This window comes from Scyliorhinus torazame, chromosome 5 (assembly GCF_047496885.1).
Source record: "Scyliorhinus torazame isolate Kashiwa2021f chromosome 5, sScyTor2.1, whole genome shotgun sequence".
NCBI classification, from domain to species: domain Eukaryota; kingdom Metazoa; phylum Chordata; class Chondrichthyes; order Carcharhiniformes; family Scyliorhinidae; genus Scyliorhinus; species Scyliorhinus torazame.
In genome coordinates this window covers 81,642,571-81,666,121 of record NC_092711.1, presented here as the reverse complement: position 1 = coordinate 81,666,121, position 23,551 = coordinate 81,642,571, and the positions used below count along the sequence as shown (strand labels likewise).

General features: G+C 48.2%; 1 long non-coding RNA gene and 1 other non-coding gene across 3 annotated transcripts; one reads left to right on the top strand and one right to left on the bottom strand.

Annotated features, from left to right (window-relative positions):
• Positions 1 to 13,524: 13,524 nt before the first annotated feature.
• On the top strand, positions 13,525 to 23,531 carry LOC140418640 (uncharacterized). Of its 2 annotated transcripts, none has more exons than XR_011945192.1 (4): positions 13,525 to 13,800; positions 15,901 to 16,007; positions 20,713 to 20,806; positions 21,533 to 22,126. It is a non-coding gene; the product is annotated as an uncharacterized lncRNA (long non-coding RNA). The 2 variants fall into 2 exon arrangements; XR_011945191.1 differs by lacking the exon at positions 21,533 to 22,126 and adding an exon at positions 22,133 to 23,531 and having other exon boundaries at positions 13,528 to 13,800.
• Positions 14,907 to 14,977, bottom strand: trnak-cuu (transfer RNA lysine (anticodon CUU)). The gene has a single exon. It is a non-coding gene; the product is annotated as a tRNA-Lys (tRNA).
• Positions 23,532 to 23,551: the final 20 nt, after the last annotated feature.

Here is a 23,551-nt window from a genome sequence, read left to right as displayed (position 1 = left end):
CCCCCATCCATTCCCCCCGGGGCAAACCTATGGTTGTTTCTTATCGGGGACCCCCCCAATGCTCCGGTCTTTCCCCTATGTCGTCTCCACTGTCCCCAAATCTTCAGTGTAGCTACCACCACCGGACTCGTGGTATAGTTCCTTGGTGAGAACGGCAATGGGGCTGTCACCATAGCCTGCAGGCTGGTCCCCCTACAGGACGCCCTCTTTAATCTCTTCCACGCCGCTCCTTCCTCCTCTCCCATCCACTTACTCACCATTGAAATATTAGCGGCCCAATAATACTCACTTAGGCTCGGTAGTGCCAGCCCCCCCCTATCCCTACTACGCTGTAAGAATCCCTTCCTCACTCTCGGAGTCTTCCCGGCCCAAACAAAACCCATGATACTCTTTTCTATCCTTTTGAAAAAAGCCTTCGTGATCACCACCGGGAGGCACTGAAACACAAAGAGGAATCTCGGGAGGACCACCATCTTAACCGCCTGCACCCTCCCTGCCATTGACAATGCTACCATATCCCATCTCTTGAAATCTTCCTCCATCTGTTCCACCAACCGCGTCAAATTTAGCCTGTGCAATGTGCCCCAATTCTTAGCTATCTGGATCCCCAGGTAACGAAAGTCTCTTGTTATCTTCCTCAACGGTAGGTCTTCTATTTCTCTACTCTGCTCCCCTGGATGCACCACAAACAGCTCACTCTTCCCCATGTTCAATTTATACCCTGAAAAATCCCCAAACTCCCCAAGTATCCGCATTATTTCTGGCATCCCCTCCGCTGGATCCGCCACATATAGTAGCAGATCATCCGCATATAAAGATACCCGGTGTTCTTCTCCTCCCCTAAGTATTCCCCTCCATCTCTTGGAACCTCTCAGCGCTATCGCCAGGGGCTCAATCGCCAGTGCAAACAGTAATGGGGACAGAGGACATCCCTGCCTTGTCCCTCTATGGAGCCGAAAATATGCCGATCCCCGTCCATTCGTGACCACACTCGCCACTGGGGCCCTATACAACAGCTGCACCCATCGAACATACCCCTCTCCAAACCCAAATCTCCTCAACACCTCCCACAGATAATCCCATTCCACTCTATCAAATGCTTTCTCGGCATCCATCGCCACTACTATCTCCGTTTCACCCTCTGGTGGGGCCATCATCATTACCCCTAACAGTCTCCGTATATTCGTGTTCAGCTGTCTCCCCTTCACAAACCCAGTTTGGTCCTCATGAACCACCCCCGGGACACATTCCCCTATTCTCATTGCCATTACCTTGGCCAGGACCTTGGCATCCACATTGAGGAGGGAAATTGGTCTGTAGGACCCGCATTGTAGCGGATCCTTTTCCTTCTTTAAGAGAAGCGATATCGTTGCTTCTGACATAGTCGGGGGCAGTTGTCCCCTTTCCTTTGCCTCGTTAAAGGTCCTCGTCAGTAGCGGGGCGAGCAAGTCCAAATATTTTCTGTAAAATTCAACTGGGAATCCGTCCGGTCCCGGGGCCTTTCCCGTCTGCATGTTCCTAATTCCTTTCACCACTTCTTCTACCGTGATCTGTGCTCCCAGTCCCACCCTTTCCTGCTCTTCCACCTTGGGAATTTCCAGCCGATCCAAAAAATCCATCATTCTCTCCCTCCCATCCGGGGGTTGAGCTTCATACAATTTTTTATAAAATGTCTTGAACACTTTGTTCACTCTCTCCGCTCCCCGCTCCGTCTCTCCTTCCTCGTCCCTCACCCCCCCTATTTCCCTCGCTGCTCCCCTTTTCCTCAATTGGTGTGCCAGCAATCTGCTCGGCTTCTCTCCATATTCATACTGTACACCCTGCGCCTTCCTCCATTGTGCCTCTGCAGTGCCTGTAGTCAGCAAGTCAAATTCCACATGCAGCCTTTGCCTTTCCCTGTACAGTCCCTCCTCCGGTGCTTCCGCATATTGTCTATCCACCCTCAAAAGTTCTTGCAGCAACCGCTCCCGTTCCTTACTCTCCTGCTTCCCTTTATGTGTCCTTATTGATATCAGCTCCCCCCTAACCACCGCCTTCAACGCCTCCCAGACCACTCCCACCTGAACCTCCCCATTGTCATTGAGTTCCAAGTACTTTTCAATGCATCCCCTCACCCTTAGGCACACCCCCTCATCCGCCATTAGTCCCATGTCCATTCTCCAGGGTGGGCGCCCTCTTGTTTCCTCCCCTATCTCCAAGTCTACCCAGTGTGGGGCATGATCCGAAATGGCTATAGCCGTATATTCCATTCCCCTCACCCTCGGGATCAATGCCCTACCCAACACAAAAAAGTCTATGCGTGAATAGACTTTATGGACATAGGAGAAAAACGAGAACTCCTTACTCCTAGGTCTACTGAATCTCCACGGGTCCACCCCTCCCATCTGCTCCATAAAATCCTTAAGCACCTTGGCTGCTGCCGGCCTCCTACCAGTCCTGGACTTCGACCTATCCAGCCTTGGTTCCAACACCGTGTTAAAGTCTCCCCCCATTATCAGCTTTCCGGTCTCTAGGTCTGGGATGCGTCCTAGCATTCGCCTCATAAAGTTGGCATCGTCCCAGTTCGGGGCATACACATTTACCAAAACAACTATCTCTCCCTGTAATTTGCCACTCACCATCACGTATCTGCCCCCGTTATCCGCCACTATAGTCTTCGCCTCGAACATTACCCGCTTCCCCACTAATATAGCCACTCCCCCTGTTTTTCGCATCCAGCCCCGAATGGAACACCTGCCCCACCCATCCTTTGCGCAACCTAACCTGGTCTATCAGTTTCAGGTGCGTTTCCTGTAGCATAACCACATCTGCTTTAAGTTTCCTAAGGTGTGCGAGTACTCGTGCCCTCTTTATCGGCCCGTTAAGCCCCCTCACGTTCCACGTGATCAGCCGAGTTGGGGGGCTTCCCACCCCCCCCCCCCCTTGCCGGTTAGCCATCATCTTTTTCCAGCTTCTCACCCAGTTCCCACGCAGCTGTATCTCTCCCAGACGGTGCCCTCCCCGCCCATCCTTTCCCGTACCCACTCCCCCCTTTCCCCAGCAGCAGCAACCCAGTAATTCCCCCCTCCCCCCCCTGCTAGACCCCCCGCTAGCGTAATTACTCCCCCCATGTTGCTCCCAGAAGTCAGCAAACTCTGGCTGACCTCGGCTTCCCCCCGTGATCACGGCTCACACCGTGCGACGCCCCCTCCTTCCTGCTTCTCTATTCCCGCCATAATTATCATAACGCGGGAACCAAGCCCGCGCCTCTCCCTCGGTCCCGCCTCCCATGGCCAACGCCCCATCTCCTCTCCCTCCCCACCTCCCCCCATCACCACCTGTGGGAGAAAGAAAAGTTACCATACCGCAGGATTAAAACATAAAACCCCTCTTCGCCCCCCCCCCCCATTCGCCCCACCACATTGTCCAAACGTTCATTTTCATAATCCAATCATTCCAATTTTTCTTCTACAATAAAAGTCCACGCTTCATCCGCCGTTTCAAAGTAGTGGTGCCTCCCTTGATATGTGACCCACAGTCTTGCCGGTTGCAGCATTCCAAATTTTATCTTCTTTTTGTGAAGTACCGCTTTGGCCCGATTAAAGCTCGCCCTCCTTCTCGCCACCTCCGCACTCCAATCTTGATAAACGCGGATCACCGCGTTCTCCCATTTACTACACCGAGTTTTCTTCGCCCATCTAAGGACCATTTCTCTATCCTTAAAATGGAGGAATCTCACCACTATGGCTCTGGGAGTTTCTCCTGCTCTCGATCCTCGCACCATAACTCGGTATGCTCCCTCCACCTCCAACGGACCCGTCGGGGCCTCCGCTCCCATTAACGAGTGCAGCATCGTGCTCACATATGCCCCGACGTCCGCCCCCTCCACACCTTCAGGAAGGCCAAGAATCCTCAAGTTGTTCCTCCTTGCGTTGTTTTCCAGTGCCTCCAACCTCTCCACAGATCGTTTCTGGTGTGCCTCCTGTATCTCCGACTTCACCACCAGGCCCTGTATATCGTTCTCATTCTCTGCTGCTTTCGCCTTCACGACCCGAAGCTCCTGCTCCTGGGTCTTTTGTTCCTCTTTCAGCCCTTCAATCGCCTGTAATATCGGGGCCAACAACTCTTTCTTCATTTCCTTTTTTATCTCCTCCACGCAGCGTTTCAAGAACTCTTGTTGTTCAGGGCCCCATATGAAACTGCCACCTTCCGACGCCATCTTGGTTTCTGCTTGCCTTCCTTGCCGTTGTTCCAAAGGATCCGCTGCAATCCGGCCACTTTCCTCTCCTTTTTCCATCCGTGTCCAGGGGGAACACCCTTCTGGTTTACCGCACGGTGTTTTTAGCCGTTAAAATTGCCGTTGGGGCTCCTATCAAGAGCCCAAAAGTCCGTTCCACCGGGAGCTGCCGAAACGTGCGACTCAGCTGCTCATCGCCGCACCCGGAAGTCATTTGACTTGATTTTTATTCAGAATTTAATTCCTTGTGACTGGATTAGAGTTCATGAACATCAGCAGCAACTGACCCCAATGAACATGTTCCAGTCCAGGATGTGATTAACAGCGAGCTCCAATCACTGAATTTACTTGTGAACTTTCTGGTGCATCAGCAGGTTGGATAACTGAGTGAATCCCCTCCCACACTCAGAGCAGCTGAACGGCTTCTCTCCAGTGTGAACTCGCTGGTGTACAGTGAGGTCAGATGATCGGCTGAATCCACTTACACAGTGAGAGCACCTGAACGGCCTCTCATCAGTGTGAACACGGTGATGGGACATCAGTTCCCCAGAACTCTTATAACACTTCTCACAGTCTGGACATTTAAATGGTCTCTCTCCAGTGTGAACTCGCTGATGTACAGAGAGGTCAGATGATCGTCTGAACCCAGTCCCACAGTGAAAGCACCTGAACGGCCTCTACTCGGTGTGGACACGTTGATGGGACATCAGTTCCCCAGAACTCTTATAACACTTCTCACAGTCTGGACATTTAAATGGTCTCTCCCCAGTGTGAATTCGCTGGTGTCTCAGCAGATTGGAGGAATGAGCAAATCCTTTCCCACACTGCGAACAGGTGAATGGCCTCTCCCCAGCATGAATGTGTTGGTGTGTCTGCAAGTGGTATGAGTGTGTGAATCCCTTCCCGCACTCGAAGCAGGTGAACGGTCTCTCCCCAGTGTGAGTGCGCTGATGGATTTTCAACTTGGACGGATAATCAAATCCCTTCCCACAATCCCCACATTCCCAGGTTTTTCCCCGGTGTGACTGCATTTATGTTTCGAAAGGCCAGATGATCGACTGAAGCCTTGTCCACACACAGAACACGTGTACGGTTTGTCCCCTCTGTGAACGGTGCATCTTCCTTCCATCTTCAAACTCCCATGATGTTTATGTTACAAACGTTTTGGTGAGTGTAGATCATGACGTGATGTTTAGTTTGAATTTCCTGACTGAAGTTCCTTCACTTCTAATACTCTGCGAAAGTGATTCAAAACAGAAAATAGGGAGTGAGAGAGAACGCACAAAAACACAAAGACAGGTTGCGAAATTGAGCTGAATGACATTTGTGGGGCCGGCACTGGGAAAAGGTGACCATGAAAACTGCTGGGTTGTCATAAAAAACAACTGGTTCACCTCTTTGGGAGGAGAGGGGGAGAGTGTGTGTGAGAGAGAGGGCGCTAGTGAGAGAGAGGGCGTGAGTGAGAGCGAGAGAGAGAGGGTGCGAGAGAGAGAGGGTGCGGGACAGAGTGAGAGACAGTGGGTGTGGGACAGAGAGCATTTGGGAGAGAGAGGTAAAGACAGAGAGAGGGAGTGCATGTGTGTGTGTGAGCGAGAGTGTGTAAAAACAGCGAATGGCAATGACCTGAAATGCAAACACTTGCGTTCAAAGGACAATAATGTTCACTTCCTGATGAATCGAGTGAAGCTGTCACATTGTGATGTAAGAGTTTGCTCAAGGTTCCGGTCTGTAAATCCTCTTCTAATACCCTGAAAATGAAATTTACAAAAGGTATCAATGTCAATCCAAAAATGGAATTCAGTAAATAAATTTGTGGTTTGGGTTTGTCGTGCGTAAATTCTCCCTTTCTAACTTCCTGTAAAAGGAGTTTCCCAAATCCACCGGTGTGTGGGGCGGCACGGTGGCACAGCGGTTAACCCTGCTACCTCACAGCACCAGGAACCTGGATTCAATTCCGGCCTTTTGGGTCACTGTCTGTGTGGGTCACTGTCTGCCTGTGTTTGCGTATTTCTTCGGGGTGCTCCAGTTTCCGCCCACAGTCCAAAGGTGGATTGGCCGTGTTAAATTGCCCCTTATGTCCAAAGATATGTTTGTTAGGTGGGGTTACGGGAACAGGGCGGTGGCTTAGGTAGGGTGTTCTTTCAGAGGATCTGTGCAGACTTGATGGGCTGAATGGCATCCTTATGCACTGTCGGGATTCTATGATTGTCAGTCTAGGATAGAAATTCCCAACATTCCCTTCTCCTGCTCCCTAGTCCAGTTCATGCTCCCTGCTGCACGTAAAAAAATTTTTTTTAAAGAGTACCCAATTATTTATTTATGTATTTATTTATTTCCAATTAAGGAGCAATTACTGATACTGCGCAGCTTTAATCACAGCCCGGCCCCACCCTTCATTCACTCCGATTGGTTAGAGGACCAGCTGCGCTTGGTCGGTCCTCCAGTCCCGCCACTCCTCTTCCTATTGGTCCGGAGCCGTTGCCGCTGTCAATCACCCGGGCATTGTGACAGTTCCAGGTGGTGAGAGCCGCCACAGGCTCAGGCTGATTGTCCAATAATTTTTTGAAACTAACTTTAGAGTACCCAATTCACTTTTTCCAATTAAGGGACAATTTAGCGTGGTCAATCCACCTACCTTGCACATGAGGGTGAAACCCACGCAGACACACAGATAATTTGCAAACTCCACACGGACAGTGACCCAGGGCCAAGATTCAAACCCGGGTCCTCAGCGCCGTAGTCCCAGTGCTAACCACTGTACTGCCCTCTCCACGCTTATACTTTGCCCCTCGTCGTCATCAGCAGTCCCTCATTTGAGGATGACGTCTACTCAGGGTCTTGAGTTTTTGCAATGGGTGGACGGAACCACAGATCTTGAGACCATCAGGTATTGGGATCGGAAGAGCAGGATGTATTTCCCTTTCTTTCCATCAATCCACCGCCCCATCATTCAGACATTGGGACTCAAAGGGTCATATAGTTTGGACAAGTTGTCTGCATTCTGAACAATGGGTAACAAGCTCCTCCCACTCATAGAAACGTTGCCCCCGACAAAGATGGGGACCACGCATGCGCCATGGTACACACTCAATCCAATAAAGATGGCGGCCGATAATCCAGGCTGAAAATGAGGGGATTCAGCTCCGCTCAGTACAATCTGAGTCCGGTAAACTCTTGTCAGAGTTTAATGACCCACACAATGTGGTTACGCGGCGTTTCCGACCTTCCCCGCGATCTCACGCACCCTACATATTGTTAACCGCGTCTTACAAATTATGGATGCACAGAAGAAGCCGCTCTCCATCGCCATTACTAATACTGCGCATGCTTCAATATCAGCTGGTCCCGCCCCTCATTCACTCCGATTGGTTGGAGGACTAGCCCCTCTCGGTCGGGCCTCCAGTCCTGCCCCTCCTCTTCCTATTGGTCCGGAGCCGCTGTCAATCACCCGGGCATTGTGACAGTTCCAGATGGTGACAGCCGCCACAGGCTCAGGCTGACTCGCTGATTGTCCAATAATGTTTTTAAAAATAACTTTAGACTACGTGGCCAATCCCCCTACCCTGCACATCTTTGGGTTGTGGGGCAAAACCCACGCAAACACAGGGAGAATGTGCAAACTCCGCATGGACAGTGACCCGGAGCCAGGATGGGACCTGGGCCCTCAGCACCGTGAGGCAGCAGTGCTAACCACTGTGCCACCGTGCTCCTTGATTCTCCAATAATAACAGTGAGAGTCTCAGTAACAATAATAGTGGAGATGGGGCCCAGAGGAGAAACAGCAAAGGATTCACTCACTTTGAGAGCAACAAACACTGTCTGTTCCCCTAACAAGTCAGGCTGCAGTTTGTGAGTGAAAACATCATTGGATCAAATGTAATGATGATACAGTAAGTATCTAGAGAACCAAAACTAAATTTGGTTTTCAAATAATAGTGAAGTAGTCATGGTTTGTTGACCACATAATATAATCCGCTTCTAGTGTGTGTTACTCTGTCCCATTAGACAATAACCTTTTTAAAAAATAAATTTAGTATACCCAATTCATTTTTTTCCAAGGGAAATTTAGTGTGGCCAATCCACCTACTCTGCACATCTTCGGGTTGTGGGGGTGAGACACACACAGACTCTGGGAGAATTTACAAACTCCACACGGACAGTGACCCAGGGCCAGGATCGAACCCGGGACCTTGGCACTGTGAGGCAGCAGTGCCATCGTAGCACAGTGGTTAGCACAGTTGCTTCACAGCTCCAAGGTCCCAGGTTCGATTCCCGTGTTGGGTCAACGTCTGTGCAGAGTCTGCACGTGTCCACATGGGTTTCCACCGACAGCTCCAGTTTCCTCCCACATTCCAAAGATGTGCCGGTTTGGTGGATTGGCCAAGCAAAATTGCCTTTAGTGTCCAAAAAGTTTAGATGGTGTTACTGGGTTACTGGGATAGGGTGGAGGTGTGGGGTTAGATAGCGTGATCGTTCCATGGGCCTGTGCAGACTCGATGGGCCGAATGGCCTCCTTCTGCACTGTAAATTCTATGATTTATGAATGAGCGCTAAGCACTAGGCGGCCACCATGCCGCACCCTTTATTAGACAATAACCTGCCTGTTATTCCAATTCTGGTGTATGTTACCACTGCAGGTCCTGGGCTGATTGGAGTCTGGTACAATAAACAGCCTGGTTCCAGTGCCTCTGAGGTCATTTGGCCTGCATGTAAGCTAACATTAATGGAGACAAAAGGTCCAGTAAATATCCAATTGTAATAGGAGGACAAGGTGTGAAGAAACAATGATATTTTGAGGTTTCTGTGTTGTGGTGAGTGTCACTGGGAGGTGTGTGATAAAATAGGAATGGAAACATGACAGAGAAACGTGTGACTGACTCCACCTGACTGAGAGCTGTTATACCCAAGGGGAGAGCAATGAGGACATGCGGAACTCCAGAGATTTCTGATATTCGAGGTATATCTGTTAGAGGTACTGAAAATATTCAGTTCCTTCTTGTGGTTTTCGAGTTACAGTCACACAGGAAATGTATCCGACAGCTCATCAAAACCAAAGTTTTAATCTTCTCTTTGAGACACGCTGATTGAAAAGGTCAAATGTTAAATCATCAGTTTGAGCAAAATTCAGAATGTCACAAAGATGAGTGAACTGTTCAAATAATCCCATTCACCATAACTCTGCCAATTTACCGTCCACATGAATTTATCCAATTCCCTTTGAAATTTACTGTTAAATCTGCTTCCTGCAGCGTGTCAGTGTGAATTCTAGATCACATCACATCACTGTGTAAAAACAATTCTCCTCAACACCTCCTTGGGTTCTGTTGTAAAATATCATAAATCTCTGTGTCCCCTGGTTACAAACCCTCTTGGGAAACAGTTTCTCCCCATCGACACTATCACAAATCTTTCCTCATTTTAAACACCTCTATTAAATCTCCCCTTCACTTTCCCTGATCTCAGAGGGACAATCCCGGTTTCTCCTGCTCTGAGTCACAAGGACTCGAAACGTTAACTCTGTTTCTCTCTGTACCGATGCTGCCAGAACTGCTGACTTTCCAACATTTCTGTTTTTCTCGCTCTTTTTCCTTCTTCAATCTATCACAAACACTTCATGATTTTGAACACCTCAATTACAAAGGAATGGGAGTGAAATATAGATGGAGAAAGAAAGACTGATAGAAGAACTGAGAGATTTAAAAAAACAGAAAGGTGAGGTGGCAAGAGATAAAAGCTGAGAAATAGAGGAAACAAGTAACACAGAAAGAATGATATAAAATATAAGGGAGCAGGTTATCCGTTCCCAGCTACAGAGAGCAGAGGGAACTCAGTGACTGATTCACAGACACAGCCGGTTCTGTCCGGGAATGGAGACTCTGAACAGAAATAACCGGCTCATTTGTAAATGTGACCACAATGTGATCTGTGTGACTCCACCCTGGCTCTGTGGACAGATATAGGCCGCCTTGACATGTTCTCACCAGATTGTGGTCCCTGGATTTATTTTCTGCTCAGAAGTGAGATGTGTGGTTTGGAACCGGCAGCAGAGAAACAGGAAGTTGTGTTTCCTGAGAATGAAACAGCAGGCGTCAGTTTCATGTTATCACCATGAACAGACTTCCTGCCTGTGATAATCTGAGAGAGAAGAGAATGAGAGACAGGAGAGCAGGTTCACACACCCGAGGATCACTGAGAACGATCAGAATAAGGAGATCACCCAGAAAACGGCCAATAGGAATCTTCAGCTGAACACATCACTCATTCTTAAAGGGACAGTCGGGGCTCTGACACTGCTCAGCTCCCAGTTAAAGGGGCAGGCACAGCTTCGCCCTTTTCTCTGGTATGTTTCTGATTGTTAAAGGCTGGTAGGGGTGAGGTTTATTTAAAAGGACAGAATGTGGGAAGCACACATCAATAAAACTGGGAATTCTTGGACACAAACTGGAGCTCCTTCTTTATCTGGGAATGAAACTATTGTTTAATTCTCTCTGCCGTTACCAGGTTCCTGTGATGTCCTCCAGCTGGTTTTTAATGCAAACTTCCAGCAATCTATTTTAAGTAGGTTTCAATTCAATGAATTCATTGTGACTGTCACACAAACACATTAAAATGTTTTAGACGGATTCCGATGCATTTTCAGCATGGAAACAAACCAGCTGCTTTACATTCAATCAGGAATATCACAGTTTTACACCAATCGCTGATTTGACAGCACAGTGGGCTAAACAGCAAGCGTGTAATGCAGATCAAGGCTAGCAGCGCGGGTGTAATTCCCGTACCGGCCTCCCCGAATAGGTGCTGGAATGTGGCGACTAGGGTCTTTTCACAGGAACTTCATTGAAGCCTACATGTATAAGCAATTATTATTATTACATTTCCAGCATTCACCATTGTTCTTCCCGACTCTGAACACAGTTGTCAAGAAGACTTCTGTTCCATGTCTAGGGGTTCTGAGATTTGGAGGAGAGCGGATGGAACATATTTCTTACACACCTCAGGATTAACCCACACGGGGACTTTGCTGACAGTGAAGAGTGATGAGAAAGACCAAAGTGTCATTTGTCCCTCAGTGTGACCCTGAAGGACTGTGTCCAGGCTGAAGTTCTGTTCCTGCCATATGATCCTTCCCCAGATTGTCCTTTCTCAGCTCCAGACAGGTGATGTTCAACACTCAGGTGGGAAAGACAAAAATCTGCAACAACGTTTCAAACAAAGCTGAATTATTTCACATTTATTCAGAATAATAAACCTCATCAGTCGATTAAGGCAGTCAGAGTGAACATTATTCAGTCCTGGACATGATTAACAGCATCAATGAGGGTATAATCTAAACCTTGTAGTCGCTTGTGAACTCGCTGGTGTGTTAACAGGTGGGATGAGTGAGTAAACCCCTTTCCTCAGACATTGCAGTTGAATGGCTGCTCCCAGTGTGAACCCGATGATGTTCCAGAAGATAAGATAAATGAGAAAATTCCTTCCCACATATGGAGCAAGTGAATGGCCTCTCCCCACTGTGAACTCTCTGGTGTGTGAGCAGGTTGGATGACTGACTGAATCCCTTCCCACACACAGAGCAGGTGAATGGCCTTTCCCCAGTGTGAACTCGCTGGTGATTCAATAGGTTGGATGAACGAGTGAATCCCTTCCCACATACTGAGTAAGTGAACGGCTTCTCCTCACTGTGAACCTGCTGATGTGTCAGAAGGTTGTATGAACGTGTGAATCCCTTCCCACATTCAGAGCAGGTGAACGGTCTATCCCCTGTATGAAGTTGCTGGTGTATCAGAATGTTGGATGTATTAATGAATCCTTTCTCACAGTCAGAGCAGGTGAATGGCCTCTCCCCAGTGTGAATTCTCTGGTGGTTCAGTAGGGCAGATGGACAGCTGAATCCTTTCCCACACACAGAGCAGGTGAATGGTCTCTCCCCAGTGTGACTGCGACGATGAAGTTCCAGTTGTGATGGGTAACTGAATCCCTTCCCACAGTCCACACCTTTCCACAGTTTCTCCATGGTGAGGGGTCTTTATGTCTCTCCCAGTTGAAGCTTTGTCCACACTGGTTTAGGACACTGGGCCAAATCGCTGGCTTTTAAAGCAGACCAAGGCAGGCGAGCAGCATAGTTCAATTCCCGTACCAGCCTCTCGAACAGGCGCCGGAATGTGGCGACTAGGGGCTTTTCACAGTAACTTCATTTGAAGCCTACTTGTGACAATAAGTGACTTTCATTTCATTTTTTCACAAACAAGCATTTAATTTATCCCTGATGTGAATGATGTGATACATTTTTTTGAGGCTGGTTAAAACTCTCTCCACAGTCAGTGGATTGGAAAACTCTCATTGGGGTGAGTCTCGGTGCTTTTGCAGTCACACTGCTGAAACAGAACAAACACTTCTCCTTCCAAATTCAAAGAATGAAGCTATTGAGCACTTAATGAATTGAGTGACTGTCAAATTTCGATGTGATGTTTGGTTTGAGTTTTCTGTTATCCAATCCTCCACTTCCAATATCCTGTAAAAGGAGTTTACAAAAGTCATCACTGTCAATCCAGGGTAGAAATTCTGAACAGACAATTCTAGTTTCGCTGGAACATTTTTCCCTCTCTTGTTTCCTCAAAGTTGTAAATCCCCACCCCACACACTCTCCCTCCTCCCTGGGCTGAAATCCAAACCCATCTCACCATCTGCATAATTTCTTTCCTCCACTCCCAGTTTTCTCCCTCCCTTTCCTCTGCCTGGACTCAGTTCTCCAGCTCCTGTCTGCAGACTGACAATAAAACCAATGGGTCTTATTGGGGGGGTTTGGTAAGAAGTCTTACAACACCAGGTTAAAGTCCAACAGGTTTTTTCGATATCACTAGCTTTCGGAGCGCTGCTCCTTCCAAGGAGTGATATCGAAACAAACCTGTTGGACCTGGTGTTGTAAGACTTCTTACTGTGTAAGACTTCTTACTGTGCTCACCCCAGTCGAACGCCGGCATCTCCACATCATGGATTGGCGGCGGATCTCATTCAGCGTCTGGGAGCTGGACTAACTATCACCGCGGCTGCGCTCAGCCCGGAGCAGCACCGCTCATGCTCCGCACAGAGAGGCGACTTCCGGGGGCGGGACATTCTGATGCCTACTCGTTCAGGCTCCTGTGATGGAGATAGGGCGTATTCATCCGCGCATGGCATTCCGGGTAGACTAATCCGCCATTGTTCCGTTACGTTCCTTAGAGTGATAACTTGGTTCCAGCACTTTTGATACAGTTTGGTGTTTGTACCGAATGGGGCGGCCGCATAGGTGTTTTTCTGTCTGATCGGCCCCTGTAAACGGCTGTCATCTGTTTTGGTGTTGATATGCCGCAGGGCGCATGCGCGGCCGCCATCTTTCTCGGGTGCAGCAGGGCGCATGCATGGCCGTTCTCGACCCGGAAGCCCGAAGAGAGACTCTTGTGAATTTCTCTGCTGGACTGAGAGTGAAATTCCTTTGGAAGCTCCTTTAGAAAGAGGAGGATTTACTAACGGGAATTTCAAACCAAACATCACGTCATTATCCGACAGACTTACTCCATTCACCAGGACCTGAATATCATTGGGAGGTAAAATGGTTTGTCTGTTCTGTCCGTGGATAAAGATTTCAGATAGCAGAGTGACTGGGAAAATTTAAATGACCATTCCAGGGTAAATTTGAGACTAATTACACCGATCACATTGGGGAAGTCAAATAATTAGCTGTTGTACTCTTATGTATGCAGGTAAATTTTAAAATTACCACATTAGCATACTTGGCAGCTAAACTGGGCAAACTGCTGACCTTGTTAGTAGTGAGAGTTACTATCCCGGATTTTGTTAAAGTTTGTTGTTCCTGTTGCATTTCATTCAGCTCACCGTGGCTACAAAGTAGGTATTCAGTCTCATCCCAATTTCCAGATCATGGTCTGTAGCTTTTTAAGTTACATCAATTCAGATGTCTATCTAAATACTTTTTAAATGTTATGAGGGTTTCTGCCATCATTTCAGACAGCATGACACAGGTCCTCACCACCCTCTAAACCTCCTCATCCTTCCCTCTCTGCCTCCTTTTATATGTATCCCTCAACCAAAGGGAATAGGACCTTCCTATCCAATCTATTTAGATCCCTCAGAAATTAAAAAAAATGTAAAGTTATATTTTTTTCCAATCAAGGGCAATTTAATTTGGCCAAGCCACCTACCCTGCATATATTTGGGTTGTGTGGTTGAAACCCACACAGACAATGGGAGAATGTGCAATCTCCTTACAGACTGTGACCCGGGTCCAGGATCGAACCCGGGTCCCCAGCACGCAGGCACACAACCACTGTGCCACCATGATCGCCCAGAATTTTATACTTTTAGAATAATCTTTATCGTTGTCACAAGTAGGCTTACATTAACACTGCAATCAAGTTACTGTGAAAATCCCCCAGTAGTGACACTCTGGCACCTATTTGGGCACAGAGAGAGTATTCAGAATGTCCAATTCACCTAACAAGCACGTCTTTCGGGACTTGTGCGAGGAAACCCATACAGACACTGGAGAACGTGCACACTCCGCACAGACTGTGTCCCAAGTGGGAATTGATTCCGGGACACTGGTGCTGTGAAGCAACAGTGCTAACCACTGCGCTACCATGCCGCCCATAAAACAGTTCAGCTCAATGTTCTCAGATTAAAGAAGCTGAAGCGCCCAACGTGGGTCTAACCCACGGCCCTGGGATTAAGACTCCCATGCTCTACCGACTGAGCTAGCCAGGCTGCTTTTCATAATTTCATTTTGGTTTCCCTTCAGTCTTTTCTGTTCCAAAGAAAACAGCCCCAGTTTATCCAAACTTCCCTCAGAGCAAACATTGTCAATTTCTGGCTGATGTTCGTAAATCCCCTCTGTACTCTTTCTGGTGCAATCTTTCTGTGCACAGGAATCTAGCTCTGGCCTACCTAGTCCTGTCCTGCCATTTATCATGTAATCCCTCCAGTTTTCTTCCTCACTATCAAGTGTTTAATCATTTTTGTGTCACAGGTAAACTTCTTATTCATGTTCCTACATTTACTTTCAAATCAATGATGTCACCAGGAGTGAAGGGGCCAGGACTGATTCCTTTGAAACCGGCACTGGAAACAGCCCTTTTATTTTCTCTATTCTTTATGGGATGTGAGTGTCACGGGCAAATCAGCTTGGTTGCCCATTCCTAATTGCCCTTAAACTGAGTGGCTTGCTGGGCAATTCAGAATAAACCACATTTCAGTGAGTTGGCCAGATCAGGTAATGCTGGTGCAGACTCGATGGGCCGAATGGTTTCCTTCTGCACTGTAGATTCTATGATTCATTGGACATCTTGTCCCATGTGTCCAAAGCTCTGCGGCTCTGTTTAGTCACATGATGACCCAGGGCAGAAACTCCCAACCCTGAGTAGACAACACCCTCAAATCGAGGGACTGCTGATGACAAGAGGGTCAGTGTGCAGCGGGGGGGTGAGCGGTCATCCTGGATCAGGGAGCAGGAGGGGAGAATATGGTGAATTTCTATCCTGGACTGATGGTGATTAATTTTGGAAACTCCTTTTACAGGGGATTAGTAGGGGAGGATTTACACACAGCAAATTCAAACCAGGAGAAATGTTTATCTTTCCTGAAGTTCATTTCTGGACCGACAGTAATGCCTTTGTAAACTTCTTTCACAGGGGATTAGAAAGGGATTCGCAGACAGAAAACTCACAACCAATCCTCACATCAAATTCTAGCACCACTGTTCGAGTTGCCAGGACCTGGAGATTATCAACCTTTGTGTGTAAGCATTGAGTTCAGGTCATTACCACTCACTGCGTAAAATCTTCTCTTTAGATCTTGCTCACAATCATAAATCTGTGTCCCATAATCCTTTTACAATCTGCTAATGAACAGCTTTTCTTTATCTTTTGCTGGGTTCGCTGTTGTCGTTTCCGGTGCCTGGGTCACTGCCGGGTGATCCGTCCGGTTTCATTCCCTTTTCCTGTTTTTGTAGCAGTTGAATGGGCTTGGACCAGTCCATTTTAGGATCCAGTACGCAATGCAGACTTGCTCCAAGAATCAATTGATTTGTATCCAGGTCTGGGATGAGTCCCAACAATTATTTTGCAAATGACACATTGTCCCAGTTAGGGGCAATGACCCACTGACCACCATGTATCTCCCATTACTGTCCGCAATGATCTTAGTGACCGAAAGCGGGACCTGTTTATCGAATAGAATTGCAGCACCTCGCGGGCAGCACGGTGGTGCAATGGTTAGCACTGCTTCATCACGGAGCCGAGGTCCCAGGTTCGATCCTGGCCGTGGGTCACTGCCTGTGGAGTTTGCACATTCTCCCCGTGTTTGTGTGGGTTTCATCCCCACAACCCAAAGATGTACGGGGTAGGTGAATTGGCCACGCTAGATTGCCCCTTAATTTGAAAAAATGAATTGGGTACTCTAAATTTATGAAACAAAATAATTGCAGCACCTTGAGCCCTTCGTCAAAGCCCGAGTGAAACACTTGGCTCACCCCTCCACAGTCTGGTCTGATCTCCAACCCGCAAGTGAGTCTCCTGCAAGAACACCACAGCAGCATTTAGATTCTTAGATTCTTTCGGTGAACGAAAACCCTCCACCTCTTCACAGGTCCACCCAATCCCCTTACGTTCCAGGTGACCAGCTGAATCAGGGTTCTCCCCATCCCCCCATCACGGAATCAGCCATGAGGGACTATCCAGTAAATCTTCAAAATGTACAGGCCAAGAGTCCACCCAAGATGGCCACCACAGACGTATCCATACACTCAGAGTAAAACAAAAACAGTTCTTTAGTCATCTGTCAGCTCACCCGTCTCCCTCCCCAACCCTATGGGTGCGATTCTCCACTCCCACACCTGTTGGGAGAATCGCCTGGGGCGGCGAAATTTCCGGGGACGCCGGTCCGACGCCCTCCCGCGATTCTCCCAAGCGGCGGGAACGGGCCAGTTGGGTTTCGCAGGCCGGAGAATCGCCGGAGAATCGCCGGAGACACCGAAAATGGCGATTCTCCGACAGCCCCCGATTCTGAGGCCTGGATGGGCCGAGCGGCCAGGCCAAAACGGCAGGTTCCCCCCGGCGCCATCCACACCTGGTCGCTACAGTCGTGGGCGGTGCGTGAACGCTGGGGGGGCGGCCTGTGGGGGGCGAGGGGGGATCCTGCACCAGGCTTCACCTGGAATGTGGGGCGGCCCACGATCGGTGCCCACCGATCGTCTGGCCATCCTCTCTGAAGGAGGACCTCCTTCCTTCCGCCGCCCCGCAAGATCCGTCCCCCATCTTCTTGCAGGGTGGATTTGGACAGGACGGCAACCACGCCTGCGCGGGTTGGCGCCGGCCAACCCGCGCATGCGCGGATGACGTCCGTTATGCGGCGCCGGTCGTGTCATCTAATCGGCGCCGCTTTTACGCGGGTGACAAGGCCTCGCGCGGGTAGATGACGCGGCCCCGATACTGGCCCATTGTCAGGGCATGAATCCGTCGTGACCGGGGCCGTTCCGCGCCGTCGTGAACCTCGACGGCGTTCATGACGGCGCGGCCACTTCGGCGTGGGGGTGGCGAATCCCGCCCTATATATCTACATTGTGCTTCATAAAGAAAATCTCACTTCATCCTTAAACAGATTTTATCAGAAAATACCAAAAACTATATAGAGGATAGCACAACACCCATCCCACCCCACAGGAAACGTAGATCTTGTCCAATACAGATAACTGGACTCCAGTCCATGCTTTACAATGAAGGCATTCACCTCCTCCAGTGTCTCAAAATGGTAGTCTTTAGACTCCTATGTAGCCGCAGCTATGCCGGGTATACCCCCCGAATCAAACTCCTTTCCTACACAGAGCAGCCTGAACCTTATTAAAAGCCACTCGCTTCCTCACCAGCTCGGCTCCCACATCCTGGTAAATCCTCACTGAGGGACTCCTTCCCACACTCAGAAGAGCTGAATGGTCTGTTACCGGTGTGACTACGGTGATGAATCTCCAGCTCACATGGGGATCTGAATCCCTTCCCACAGTCTCCACAATTCCATGGTTTCAGCATGCTGCTGGTGTCCTTGTCCCTTTCCACATTTGACGATCAGTTTATGTCTTGTCCCCACAGAGAACATGTGTACAGTCTCTCCCCGCTGTGAATGATGTGATGTATTTTTCAGACTGTGTAACTGGTTAAAGCTCTTTCCACAGTCAGTTCACTGGAACACTCTCATGCGAGTCGTGTGTGTTTCGGGGTTTTTTCAGTCACACTGTTCTTGATACCTTTTCCTACGGACAGAACAGACAAACATTTCTTCTTCCACATTCATAGGCCAATGATATTCAGGTCCTGATGAATGGAGTGACTCTGTTAAATCTTGAGTATCATAGATTACCATAGAATTTACAGTGCAGAAGGAGGCCATTCGGCCCATCGAGTCTGCACCGGCTCTTGGAAAGAGCACCCTACCCAAGGTCAACACCGCCACCCTATCCCCATAACCCAGTAACCCAACCCAACACTAAGGGCAATTTTGGACACTAAGGGCAATTTATCATGGCTAATCCACCTACCTGCACATCTTTGGACTGTGGGAGGAAACCGGAGCACCCGGAGGAAACCCACGCACACACGGGGAGGATGTGCGGACTCCGCACAGACAGTGACCCAAGCCGGAATCGAACCTGGGACCCTGGAGCTGTGAAGCAATTGTGCTATCCACAATGCTACCGTGCTGCCCTTTGTGAAGTTTGATTTGAGTATCCATCTGTAAATTCTCCCCTTGTAATATCCTGTAAAAGGAGTTTACAAAAGACATCATTAGGGGCAGGCACGGTGACTCAGTGGTTAACCGAGAACCCGGGTTTGATCCCGGTTCTGGGTCACTGTCCGTATGGAGTTTGCACATTCTCCCCATGTCTGCGTGGGTCTGGCCCCCACAATCCAAAAATATGTGCCGGGTAGGTGAATTGGCCACGCTAAAATTACTCTTTAATTGGGGAAAAAAAATAATTGGGTCCTCTAAATGTAATTTTTTTCAAATTTAAAAAAAAAAAGTCATCACTGTCAGTCCAGATAGAAATTCTGAACAGACAATTCTTGTTTCAATGTACCATTGTTTCCTCTCTTGTTCCCCCAAAGCTGTAAATCCCAGTCCCACACACTCTCCCTCCTCCCTGGGCTGAAATCCAAACCCATCTCACCATCTGCACCATTTCTTTCCTCCACTCCCAGTTTTCTCCCTCCCTCTCCTCTGCCTGGGTTCAGTTCTCCAGCTCCTGTCTGCAGACTGACAATAGAACCAATGGGCCTTATTGGGGGTTTAGGGCCTCCAGTCGGTGTTTGTGAATCCTCCCACCCACCTCCCAGGGTTTCCTTCCTTCCCAGAGATCAGAGTCCTCATTGATGATTTGAGCCCAAACTGGAGCCACGCTAAATTGCCCCTGAATTGGTAGAAAAAATATTTACGTGAAGGTTCACGGCTCCACAAAGTGTTTCCAACTCCTCCCACCCATCTCCTTAACACAGGCATTGTCAAAGTCGGGGGCCCGACCCGCGGGTGGGTTGTGGGCAGGTATCGGGAGGGTCATGGAGCCGTCCGTCGTGGCGCTCCCGAATGCGCAAATCCGTGCGCAACAGCCGCAGCAGCTGACTTTTAATAATGCCGGCTGCAAGCGGCCTTCAAAATGGCCACAAACATATAAAAACCATGTGGCCGCACTGCGCATGCGTGCTCGCTCACCGGTGCGCATGCTCAGCGTCTTGCACATGAGTTTTACGCACCGATGAGCGGGGCACGCAGGCGCAGTGCGGCCGCATTTTTTTAAGTCTAGTCGCAGCCTTTTGAAGGCCGTTCGCAGCCGGCATTGTTAAAAGCCGGCTGCAAAAAGTTTGGGGAGAATGATGTGATTGGTTGCTTTCTGAACTTTGATGCTGATGAAGTGGAAGTCTCTTACTCAAGAATGGCGAGTGATCCAACGATGGTTTCACCGCAGCTGTAACTTCAACCAAGAATGTCAGCGTTTTTAATCTTGATTTTTAAACATTCCAAAACAAAGTGCCTGCAGGTCGTATTTGGAACCTTTATCAATTAATTGATTGATTTTTAAGTATCTTTTATTTTTTAGCATTTTTAATTGTAATGTTTAGGTGAAATAAGAACATAAGAACTAGGAGCAGGAGTAGGCCATCTGGCCCCTCCAGCCTGCTCCACCATTCAATGAGATCATGGCTGATCTTTTGTGGACTCGGCTCCACTTTCCGGCCCGAACACCATAACCCTTAATCCCTTTATTCTTCAAAAAACAATGTGGTGAAACTCCAATTTCTAGAGGATGAAAACATTTTCAGTTTCTGCATTTTTTTCCTGTTAAACTTTATCAAATAAACCCCTCCCCCCCAAAAAAAACAACAAAGAGCTAGCTGTTGCCAGCGAATTTGCACAATCAGAGATGCAGAAGATTGAAAAAAAAATTTGATGTATTCTAGAAGGGAGGCAGCGAGCAGGTCTTGCCCCCTGAACATTGACATCACGGGCTTTGGACACGATTGCGAATCCTTCATTTTGTCAGCAGCAAACAAGGTAAGAGAAAATGGTGGGTCGCGAAGGTTGGCCGGCGTGGGTCACGAAGATTGGCCGGTTGACAAAAATGGGTCCCCGGAAAAAAAGTTTGAAAAACATTGCCTTAACCGGTTGACGCATTTATTTGACTGACTAAAAGCACGGTGCTTAGCACTGCTGCCTCACAGCGCCTTACCGGCTTCGATCCCGGCCCTGAGTCACTGTCCGTGTGGAGTTTGCACATTCTCCCTGTGTCTGCATGGGTCTCAGCTCCACAACCCAAAGATGTGCAGAGTAGGTGGATTGGCCACGCTAAATTGCACCTTAATTGCAAAAAAAAAATAATTGGTTACTCTAAATCTATTTCAAAAAAGATTGTCTCTTTCCTAATGTTCACAATTAAAGGGGTGGAGGTGGATTGGCCACGCTAAATTGCACCTTAATTGCAAAAAAAAATAATTGGTTACTCTAAATCTATTTCAAAAAAGATTGTCTCTTTCCTAATGTTCACAATTAAAGGGGTGGGTTCCCCAGGAGATGGCTGACTTTTCAGGGCAATTAAATTAATAATGGACAGAGATATCGCAAGTGTTGTTGCATGGTCCAGATTAGATATATTATTTAGTTTGTAATAAAGTAAATGTATTATTATTTCTTGTCTTGTAATATAAGACTGTAGCTACATTATAGATTTCCAGTCATCTCTTCCCTCAGAGGGTTGTTAGTCTTTGGATTTCTCTTCCACAGGGACCAGTTGTATCTGGGGGTCATTGAATATATTGAAGCACAAGTTTGACAGATATTTTATTAACAATGGAGTTAAGGTTATGGGGAACAGGCGAAAATAGAGAGAAAGCTGAGATGAGGAGGGATTTCTTCACTTGTGGATGTGGTGAAGCTTTGGAATTCTCTACCCCAGAGGAATGTGGAGCCTCAGTCATCAGGTATGTTCAAGACAAATATTAACAGGTTTCTAGATATTGAAGATATCGAGGGATATGGGGACCGTGTGGGGAAAATGGTGCTGAGGTAGATCGGCCAAGGATCTCATTGAATGGTTGAGCAGACTCAGTGGGCCGAATGGTCTACTCTTGCTCCTATTCTAATCTCTGTGTCTTGGACAGGAAGCAATGAGCTGATCTATCAATCAACATGAATCAGCACCTTCAGGAGAATTGGGAGGCTGAATATTAGATACAGCAGAGTGAGAATGGAGGGAGATTGTGTGGGATGGAGATTTACAGCTTTTCGAGAACAATAGAGTAAATAATGTCCATTGAAATAGAATTGTCCATTCTGAATTTCTAAACTGTACTAACTGATGACTTTTGTAAATTGTTTTTAAAGGATATTGGAAGAGGAGGAATTATAGACAAATCTCAAACATCACGTCTCGATGTGACAAACTCACTCGATTCCTTCTGATTTGAATATCATCGGGCTCTGGATATCATCGGCAAGAAGGAGAAATGTTTGTCCGATCTGTCGGCTTCAAAAGATTTTAAACGTGCATGTGATTGGAAAAGCACCGAGACCCAAACAACACACACCCGAGTGAGAGAGTTCCAGTGAACTAACTGAGGAAACATCAGTGTGACTGGAAAAGCACCGAGACCCACACAACACACACCCGAGTGAGAGATTTCCAGTGAAATTACTGAAAAGAGCATCAACTATTACACAGCCTGAAAAAACATCACACCATTCAGTGAGGAGAGACTGCACGTGTTCTGTGTATAGACAAGGCTTCCAGTGACTGTCCAATCTGGATAGACACGAGGAGACCCAAAACATGGAGAAACCATGGAAATGTGGGGACTGTGGGAAGGGATACAGATCCCCATATGAGCTGAAGGTTCATCAACGCAGTCACACTGGGGAGAGGCCATTCACCTGCCCTCAGTGTGGGAAAGGATTCATTGATTCATCTGCCCTGCAGAAACATCAGCGAATTCACACTGGGGAGAGGCCATTCATCTGCTCTCAGTGTGGAAAGGGATTCATTTCTTCATCCGCCCTGCGGAAACTCCAGCGGATTCACACTGGGGAGATGCCATTCACCTGCTCTCCGTGTGGGAAGGGATTCCATGATTTATCCAACCTGCGGAAGCATCAGCGAGTTCACACTGGTGAGCGCCCTTTCACCTGCTCTCACTGTGGGCAGGGATTCACTCAGTCATCCAGTCTGCAGACACACCAGCGAGTTCACACAGGGGAGAAGCCATTCACCTGCTCTCAGTGTGGGCACAGATTCAGAGCTTCATCCGCTCTGCTGAAACATCAGCGAATTCACACTGGGGAGAGGACATTCATCTGCTCTCAGTGCGGAAAGGGATTCATTGATTCACCCGCCTTGCAGAAACATCAGCGAATTCACACTGGGGAGAGGCCAGTCACCTGCTCTCAGTGTGGGAAGGGATTCATTGATTCATCCGTCCTGCGGAAACATCAGCGAGTTCACACTGGGGAGAAGCCATTCACCTCCTCTTAGTGTAGGAAGGGATTACAAAAAAGCATAGAAAATAGGAGCAGGAAGAGGCCATTTACCCCTGCCCGCCTACTCTGCCATTCATTATGATCATGGCTTGTCATTCAACTCAATAGCTTAATCCCGCTTTCCCCTCCATATCCTTTGATCAATTGTAAGGGGAATAGACAGGCGGTTCTGCGGACGCAATCGAGACTCCAGGATGGTATGTTGCCTCCCTGGTGCAAGGGTCAAGGATGTCTCGGAGCGGCTGCAGGACATTCTGGGGGGGTGGGGGG